General features: G+C 58.0%; 1 long non-coding RNA gene across 1 annotated transcript; it reads left to right on the top strand.

Annotated features, from left to right (window-relative positions):
- The first annotated feature begins 3,557 nt into the window (after window positions 1-3,557).
- LOC143667586 (uncharacterized) lies at window positions 3,558-8,310 on the top strand. Its single transcript, XR_013168104.1, has 3 exons — window positions 3,558-3,643; window positions 4,214-4,682; window positions 5,961-8,310. It is a non-coding gene; the product is annotated as an uncharacterized LOC143667586 (long non-coding RNA).
- Window positions 8,311-9,280: the final 970 nt, after the last annotated feature.

Consider the following 9,280-nt stretch of genomic DNA (forward strand, 5'->3'; position numbering starts at 1 on the left):
GATCACGCGCTTTCCCAGTGCCCGGGACGGCCCTCGGCACACAGGAGGTGCTCGTGGCTCGGTGCGTGGACACATAGTAGGTGCTCATGCCCAGTCGAGTGGAACACGACAGTGATCTAGAAAGGCCTATTTGCCTCTAGCAAAATCCCAGAAGATGTCCATTGGGAAGCGACCCGTCCCCAGCCCCAACTCCACCCGGGTACCCGAGTGTGGACGATGTGGAGTGCGGCCGATTTAGGCATTAGCCTGCAGACGGGCCCCGGGGAAGGCCAGCCTCGGGACCGAGCAGCGTGTTCGCGGAGGGAACCTTTGCAGGGCGGCTGGCGGCGGGCCGCGGACGGCTGGGGACCCTAGAGCGCCCCCTCCCGGCGCCTGGAATCGCTGCGGTTCAGCGCGCACGTGGTCGGTTCGCGGTGGGGCGGGACCCCAGCCAGGGAGAATCCAGGGGCGTGGGTACAAAGTGCACACCGGGGGCTAGTTCGGTATCTGTTAGCAGAAACGATTGCCGAGCCCTTGCAGGGTGCCAGGCACTGCGCAAGAGCCCCAGCAAAGGAGTGGGGATGGGGGGCGCCCCCTCCGGGATTTTCCCATCCAGTTGGACTGGGGTCAAGCGACCAGGAGGGCTAATGACCCCCGCCCCATAAGGAGGACTGGGCCAGAAGAAACATCACCCTCGAGGGACCTTTCTCTCCACACACCCCTTTTCATGGACAAGCACACTGGGTGAAAGGGACTCAGGACCTGTGCCCTCTGCCCCCTTGGGCCGCCCACTCGAGGATGGTGAGGTTCATGGTCATTAACACATTAGCCATCACTGCTAAGTGTCAGTATGGCCCAGGGCTTACCAATTCCAGGACCCCCCTGGATCCCCTTAGCTTCCTGTAAACCCCTAAATTGATCCGTTTGGCTCCTGAACATCCAACCTGAGTGAAGAACTCGATTCTTTCTCAGCACCAGACACTTGACCTTCAGTATAGTCTCAGATTCCCCGCAGGTGGGTGCGATTTCCATTCCCATGGTACAGAGGAGGAAACTGAGGCATAGAGAGATTATGTAACCTGGCCAAGGTTTTGGAAACTAGTATAAAAGTTTATAGAGATTGCAATCTCTGTGGGGCTGACCGGCTCTAACCTGCCTGGGGCGTCCAATAACTGGCAGGGTGGGGGTGGAGGACATCCGAGAGGGCCGGGCTCTGAGCTGGTTTCTGGTTTGGGGGGCCCTGCTTTTCCTGGAAACAGCACCTGCCTTAGCAGTCAGGCCAGGCCTGGCTTCCTCCTTCTGAGCAAAAGGTGGACGAGAAGGGCTGCCCTCCTGCCTAGAGGACTCCCCAGCTTCCTCTCTCCCATCCAAGACTGCATTCTGAGCAGGGATGCTTCACTACATCGGTTCCCGCATACTATGTGCCATGCAATGACTTTGTAAGAGGAGCGTTTTTCTCTTTGCCACTCCCCACACAGTGAGCTGCACAAGGCCTGGCAATGATAAATGTTTCATGGGTATTGCTGATTGACATATCGCTGGGGCGATATGTCTGAACCTGGAGCTCTAAGCTGTCACCATACACGTTTATTGAACATTTCCTGGGTTTTCACTCATTCGACAGATTCTTACTAGGCTCTTAGTATGTGTTTAATAACCAAAGGCCCACTGTGCGTACTGGCACTGAATGCCACCACTCCACATCTCCAAGGAGCTCCCTCCATCTACAAGGGACCATTCACCTCTGCAGACTTATGCATAGGTGCTTTTAAATTTACCCAGGGTGCTGGGCCCAGTAGGGAACTCAGGAGTCTATAAGCAAGATTCATCTTCCAGATCCTTTAGTTTACTCAAGGAGCTCAGAACCAAGAATAATACAAGACAGTGCAGCAAAGAAGTAGACTTGAAGGCCAGCATCACAGACATAGGAGAGAAGACAGAAATAAGAACCCCCATCCAGCCCTTGCTTGACCTTGGCCAAGCCATCTGACTTCTCTGAGCCTCAGTTTCCCCGTCTGTGAAATGGCAGTCCTCGGAGTGCCTGTCACAGGTTGCATGTCTCAGTGGGTGGCATGCACAGTGCTTCATGGGGAGGAGGAGTGCCACAAATGGTGGCTACTCTTATTATGAACGAGCCTGCACCCCTCTGCAAGTGACCTGGGCACCGGGCAGGAAGGATGGAGGCCCAAGGTCAGGGTGACTTATTACCTGGCTCTAGCCTGTCCTACCTGCTGGGCCGTGGTTGCCTGTGGGTGAGGGTGTTCATTCTGGGAAGTGGCCTTCGCCGATCCAACCAATGCGAGTCAGAACTTAGGTTTCCAAGCCAGGGCCACCTGCCAGCACAGGCTCAGGGCGGAGCAGGCCCCGGAGGCATAACTTCACAGGCTGGGCTGACTCCATTCAGGTTTGGGCACACCTCCCTGTGGGACACCCCTGACACCCCAGGAAACCTGTTCTGCACAGTTTTTGGGTGGGTGGGTAAGGGTTGGATCCTGGGCTGGGGGGGCGGAGGTGATGTTGGGGATGGAAAAAGCCACACTGGTTGCTCTGGCCCTTAAAAGACCCTCCCAACCTCCTTTCATCAAGGCCAGCTTGTCAGACATGCCATCCTGCAGATGCACAGGCCTCCCTGCTTAGAAGGACCCCCCCAGCTTGACTCAGTTGAATGCTCTGCTGACCCTGTATTGACATTCTTAATCATTTTGAACAAGGGGCTGCGCATTTTCATTTTGCACAGCCCCCCCCCCCCCCATTATGGTCCTACCTTCCTGTTTTGCTTTCCCCCAATGTGTGGCTTCTCCCTGGCATCCGGGTCATTCAGATCTGCCCCTTGGTCAGTCCCAGCCAGCAGAGCAGGCCTTTGGTCAGGCTCCTGCCCCGGAAGGGAGGATTGGGGGGGTGGGTAGTGGGAAGTACCTGCCCCGACCCCAAGGCTTCAGGGTCATGCTTCTCAGATCCGAGGTCCAAGGAAATTTCAGGCCTGATTAAAAATCCCTGCTCTGCCCCCTGTGGGCTGTGGGACCTTGGGGAAGGCCCTCAACCCTTCTGAGCCTTTGCGTCTGATAGTTACACTTCTCTCGGCTGGACTGTCGCCAGAGTTAAAGGAGGGGATCTCATAGGGCACGGGGCCTGCCACGGAATAAGCGCTCAGTAAGTTAGAGCTATTACTATGTTTGAAAAATGCTGATTCTTAGGAGGTAATGTAGAGGGGGGGCCCGCCCCCCATCCCTGGGGGCCTACCAGCTGGCCCTCCCCGGCCTTGCCCCTCGTTTCTTCCGAGGGGGGGATCCCCCTCCAGGGCAGGGACGAGGGGGCGGAGGAGCGGGAGCGACACATTTTTGAGTCGTGACCAAGTGGAAACTCCCTCCCCGAGGCGGAAGCCGGGGGCGCCCCTCTGGGGCCAGAGCCTCCGCCGGGGCGGGGCGCCCCCTCACCCGCCTCGTGAATATGAATGAGCAGGCGGGGGCGGAGCGGAAGTGGGAGGTGGCCCGGGCGTTCCCGCCCCGCCACCGGCGCTCGGCCCTGTGGGCGTGGCCTGCCGCGACGCCCCGCCCCGCCCCGCCCGCCCCGCGCTGGGCCTCCTTCCGGCCGACGCGCCCGGGACGTGACCTCGGCCGCGGCGCGCCCGGTTGGCCCTCCGGGAGGCGCCCGCGGCCGCGCACAGGTAGGGCCGCGCTTTGTCTCCTGGGCGCCGCCCTCCCGAGGGTCCGGACCCCGCAACCCGGGCCTAGCGGCCTCGCGATATCTCCTGCCCGAGTCCCCAGGCCCTCTCCCGGCCAGGATCCAGCTTCCCTCCGCAACGCCCGAGCCCGCGTCAGAATCATTCATTCATTCTTCCCGTATTTGCGGAGCCTCTTCTCCGTGCGAGGCGCTGGGGTTACAGGAGGGAAGATGGCGCAAAAGCCCTGCCCTCCTGGAGCCTGCTTCCAGGGCGGGAGAGGGGCGGCCAGGAGTAGTATCTCATGTCAGCAGAAGGGCGGCAAGTAGGGTGGCCAGGGAGATGACCTGGAAGGTGACTTTGAGTCAAGACTTGAAAGAAGCGAGGGAATGAGCCAGGCAGGGAATGGAAGAGCCTTCCGGGCCCACGAGTCGGCTGGCCTGAGAAGGCGCGGGGCGTGGCTGCAGTGGGAGGAGGAGGAGGGGGATAGAAAGCGTGTGTAGCGATGATGAGGGCTCACGGTTTTGAGCAGGGGCTGGGGCTGGGCCGTGCTAGGCACTTTCTGTGTTCTTTCAGGCCTCAGGACCCCTCGGCCAGCTGAGTATGTGGAGGAAATCAGGCCCAGAGAAGCTGAATAACTTGCCAAGGTCAACCAGCTTGCAAGAGGCCAAACGCTTGGGAATTGGAACCCACCCGCGGAGACTGAACTTAGTGCAGGCTGGTGAGGTGATCATGACCTTGAACAAAGGGGCCTGCCTCTCTGTACCTCAGTTTCCTTCACATGCTGCGGCTGGGAGACAGGAGGTGACCGACCTCCCAGAGCAAAGGACAGACGGGGCAGGGCCCTTTTTGCTAACTGTCGCCTAGAAACCAGCCTACGGTAGTGCAGACCCAGGGATGGGTGTGTGTTTGTGCAAGGCAGTCCCCACCCATAACCGGGGCACAGGACCAGCCTGTAGCGGGAGCTTCGTGGATATGTGTGCTCCAGGGTGGTGCTGCTTTTGTTGTCTGGGAAGCACTTGTCACCCCTTCAGCTCTGAAGCAGGTACAGGGGACCTGGGGAGGGTGGGTAGAAGGGTGGGAACTGGGAAGAGGTTGCTGCTGGGAAGAGGTGGGGGCCGGGATGGCTGAGTGCTCCCGCCAGCGACTGCAGATCAAGCACACTCACCTAAATGGCCCCCTACACACACACACACACACACCCTACACACACACACACACACACACACACACACCATCCCTCTCTGACTGCACTCTGCTTGCTGTGCTCATGGCTTCTTAGCTGCAGGAAGGGGGCATGTTTGGGGACCCCTGTGACCACCTGTCGGTGCCTCTGCTCCCAGGCGCTGAAGGCCTGTGGTTTTCCAATGGGGGCAGGGATGGAATCTTCTGGAATTCGTTCCCTTCTCCAGCTCCCCTCTCCAGCCTTTAGGACATGTTATGAAATGCAAAAAGATATGGTATGAAATGTGTTAGGAGCAGGGCTAGGAAAGCAGCCTGCACTCCACTCACTGGGCAGCCTGCAGTACTGGTGGTTCCAGACTGTGGGGGGCTCATATGCCCTAGAAGTCCGGCCCTGCCCCCGCACCCCTCTCCCGGGGCTGATGCACCCCCACCAAGGTGGCGTACTTTGCCTTTGGCCAAATGTTTTCCAAATGGGTCCCTTATTTGGAGACCCCCCACACACTCTGTGGGGACTTAGGGAGAGTTGAGGGGTGGTGACCAAGGGGGACCTACGAGACTTTCTTCTACTCTGTCTTCTTGGCCACTCTGTGCTAGGGGTGGGGGAGGGTGCTTTTCCCCAGGCCTTTGCATCTAAGCTGAATTGGTCAGCCCCTTCTCAGGGTGGGAGTGGAGATCTGGAGCCCCAGGCACTGTAGGGGCATTAGCAGTGTCACCCCAACACTGGCTTTTCTGTGTGTAGGGTCAGGCTCCAATATGCCCTTTGTCTTAGAACTAGGATCCCTGGCATGCCCTGGGGTGCATCATTCCACTTGGCTGCCTGGGATCCGCCTGCAGACCCCGACTGCACAGAAGGGGTGCAGCCAGAGCTATGGTCACTGGGCGAGTGGGGCAGGAGTGCGGTGGGCACTGTGTGGGGCAGAGACCCCTGAGGCTGCACACGGGTCTTGGGACAGTGCATAGGATGCTGGAGAGAGCTGGTTCCCTCTCCAGTGACCGGGCTGGGCCAGGGCCTGTGGCAGACGGTCACCCTGTATCTGTGGTTGTGTGTTGGTCTGGTCCCCGTCAGGAGTCCAGGCTGATTCCTGAGCTGGGCCCAGGAATCTGCATTTTGATAGGCTCCCCAACTTATCTTATGCAGGTGGCCCTCTGTCCTCAACCCTCCTGCCAGGTAGCCATGTGAAGAAGCCCTTCTGGAGCCTTCTAGCAGCCGTTGGGAATCGGGAATCAGAGCCCTGGGTGTGTAATAGTCTCCTGTGATTGACTTTAAACACATTCCAGTCTCTGTTGGAGCTCTGTCATCAGCTGATCATCTCTCTTCTTTACATAAATTCCCAAGCTACGGCCCTGTCTCTAACCCCGCAGCACCAAGCTTCTCAAAAGAGAGGCGACCCAACATCCCCCACTTGCATCAGAGCTCCAGGCTGGCTTTCCTTCCCCTTGCCCTGCACTTCACACGGGGGCCCCCCTCTGCTGCTTTTCCAACAACCAAAGTGACCTTTCTGTCCTGGTTCTGCTGACCACCCCCCCCGAAGTTCTCCTGGCATCTCCACTCTGTGCCTCATCTGCCCGTGGCCCCTGCAACTGGATGTACTGTAAGGGCCTGTCCTGGGGCCTCTTGTGTTTGATGCTTTTCCTCAGGTGAAGAGACAAAGGTGATGGGGACCTGTCTTCTCAATTCAGAAGAGCCCCCCATATTTGGACCTAGTGGGCTGCCTCCTGGGACCCTCTGCTGCGGGCCATTTTGAGGCAGGACCCCCACCCTATTCCAATTCATTGAGTTCACTCTCCATTATCTGTGGATATCCCCATTCACAGGGGCCTGTCTCCGCCCGGGCTTAGGAAAGGAAGGACCCCAGAGGAGCCAGATGTGGTTGTTGAGGCCAAAAGGTGCGAGAACTCTGCATTTGCACCTGGCCCCGGCGCTGTTTGCTGAGCCAGTGGGGCATTAAAACTTAGCCTGCCTCACCAGGGACCTGCAAATCAAAGCCCCAATGTGGTGCCACCCCACAACCCTCCAGGATGGCTATTGTAGAAAAAGACAGACAATAACAAGTGCTGGTGAGGATGTGGAGAAATTGGAACCCTCATTGGCCAGTGATGGGAGTGCAAATGTGCAGCCGTTTTGAGAGTCTGGTCATTCCCCAAAAGGTTAAGTGTAGGTTTTGATGCAGTAATTCCACTGTTAGGGATAAATTCAAGAGAACTGAAAACATTCGTCCACGTAAACACACATGTATGAATGTCCATGGCAGTGTTATTCATAATAGCCAAAAGGTGGAAGCACCCCAAGTGTCCTTCAGCTAATGAATGAATAAAGGAAATGCATCTGTCCATAGAAAAGAGTATTATTCAGCAGCAAGAAGGAATGGAGTTTGGTACATGCTGTGTGACATGGATGAACCTTGAAAACCTTTTGCTGAGTGAAAGAAACCAAACACATCAGGCCGTATATTGTTTGATTCCATTTATATGAAATGTCCAGAACAGGGAAATCTTTAAAGGCACGAAGTAGACCGATGGTTACTAGGGAACCAGGAACTGCGTGTGTGTGTGTGCGTGCACGTGTGTGTGCATGTGTGTGTGCACATACACGGTTGCAGGGAAGGAAACGGAGTGAGGGTAGGGAGTTTCTTTGGGGGTGATGAAATGTTCTAAAGTTGGTGATGGTTGTACAACTCTGAGAATATATTTTAAAAACCCACTGACTTGTACACCCTAAGTGGGTGAATTGTACGATTGGTTCATTATAGAGCAATAAAAAAATAACAGTGCTAGCTGGCCTTCCCAGCTCCAATGCTGATGAAAGGTGCAAGGAAAGGGACTCAGGGACTTCCTGAATGATGGGGGAAGGACAGAACTCTGACCTTGGAAGAGACCCTCTGGAGGGGTTTCTATTCACCCTTCAGACCTCAACTTCCACTTCACTCCCTGCCTCCCCTGCCCACATTCCAGACCTGCCTCTCCGCCCCCCACCCCAGAACTGCCTCCCCCTTGTCACTTTGTCATGTGTCTCAGTCCCTTTCTTCTTTTGTGCCTGTGGCCTTGATTTGGTCTGGCTCTCACTGGCCTGTGCGTCCCACGAGGGCAGAGCTTGACTGCCTGCCTGTCTACCACCCACTGGGTGTGCAGCCAGTGCCCCTGAGCACTGAGCTCCTAAGCCCCGGGAGGAGCACTGAGCACCTGAGCTCCTGAGCCCCGGGAGGAGCACTGAGCACCTGAGCTCCTGAGCCCTGGGAGGTGAGCTGGGGCACGGGACCTGCTGGGAGGCTCAGCGCCTGGGGCGGGGGCTGGAAAGAGCAGGCCGTGGGGTGTCTCCTGGCCCTGCAGCTTGCACTCGCGGTCCGGGTACTAGGACGATGCCTCTTTTTTTTTTACATGGGCAGGCATCAGGAATCGAACCCGGGTCCTCGGGCATGGCAGGCAAGCATTCTTGCCTGCTGAGCCACCTTGGCCCGCCCAGGACGATGCCTCTTGAAAGGAAGCCCAAAGAAAGCCTACGCTGGCGGAGGTGGGGGGGGGGGGTGCGCGGGGGCTCCGGGGCCCCGGTCGGGGAGGAAGTGTGCAGCAGACCGCGAGGGTGTGGCCCAGGCCTCGGCACCTTCGGAATGCAGCTGATTCAGCCCCAGGGAGCCCTGTGGCCCCCACCACTGCCGCCACCGCCGCCTGGGCCCCAACATCTGGAAGGCAGAGTTCCAGGAGGAGAGAGACATTCCTGCATGCAGATGCCAACAGTGAAGGTCAAATGGAACGATGGCGATGCTGCTGCAGGAGGAGAGCGAGAGGGTCCTATGCCCCCTCTGCGCCCCTAACCACCCCACCCCCCAGGGACCCAGGTGGTACCTGGGGACAGGTGAGCCCCCAGCCTTTGTCCCCAGCCCCTGAGCTACCCTTTCTGGGGACTGCAGGGAATTAACATGAGCTCTGCAGTCAGCCCTGGGTAAAAGGCAGTTATTTAGGGCTCGTAGGATTGCAGAGGCCCAGGGCATAGCAGGGCCCAGCGCTCCGCAGTGTCACCGTGACACTGACTGGTATCCCACAGTGACTGTCCCCTGTTCTCCCATACTCCCAGGCCAGCATCCTGCGACCTCCCAGTTGCTTACCAGCCCAGAAGGGGTCAGTATGCCCCAGGTGGCCGGGTGAGGGTCCCGGTGGAGCCACGTGTACGACGCAGGGGCAGGGTGGTCCCCAGATGTCCTGGCGAGGGTGAGAACAGTCAGTGCCTCGGCCTGACGGGGGTGGGAACAGTCAGTGCCTCGACTCGGCCGGCCCTGTGCTGGCTCTGCGAGCTGTCACTGCCAACTGTCACTCTGGCCCTCAGGAGCTCATTTTCACCATCTCTGAGACCTAGGATGGTTTTAGGGATCGAATGACAGTGTGTGTGTGCGAATCCCTTCCACAAGCCTGGTCTGGAGAGGCAGGGTGGCCCCAGGGCCCCCTTTTCCTCCCCTCTCTGGGTCC

Source organism: Tamandua tetradactyla, chromosome 23 (genome assembly GCF_023851605.1).
Source record: "Tamandua tetradactyla isolate mTamTet1 chromosome 23, mTamTet1.pri, whole genome shotgun sequence".
In the NCBI taxonomy this organism is placed as follows: domain Eukaryota; kingdom Metazoa; phylum Chordata; class Mammalia; order Pilosa; family Myrmecophagidae; genus Tamandua; species Tamandua tetradactyla.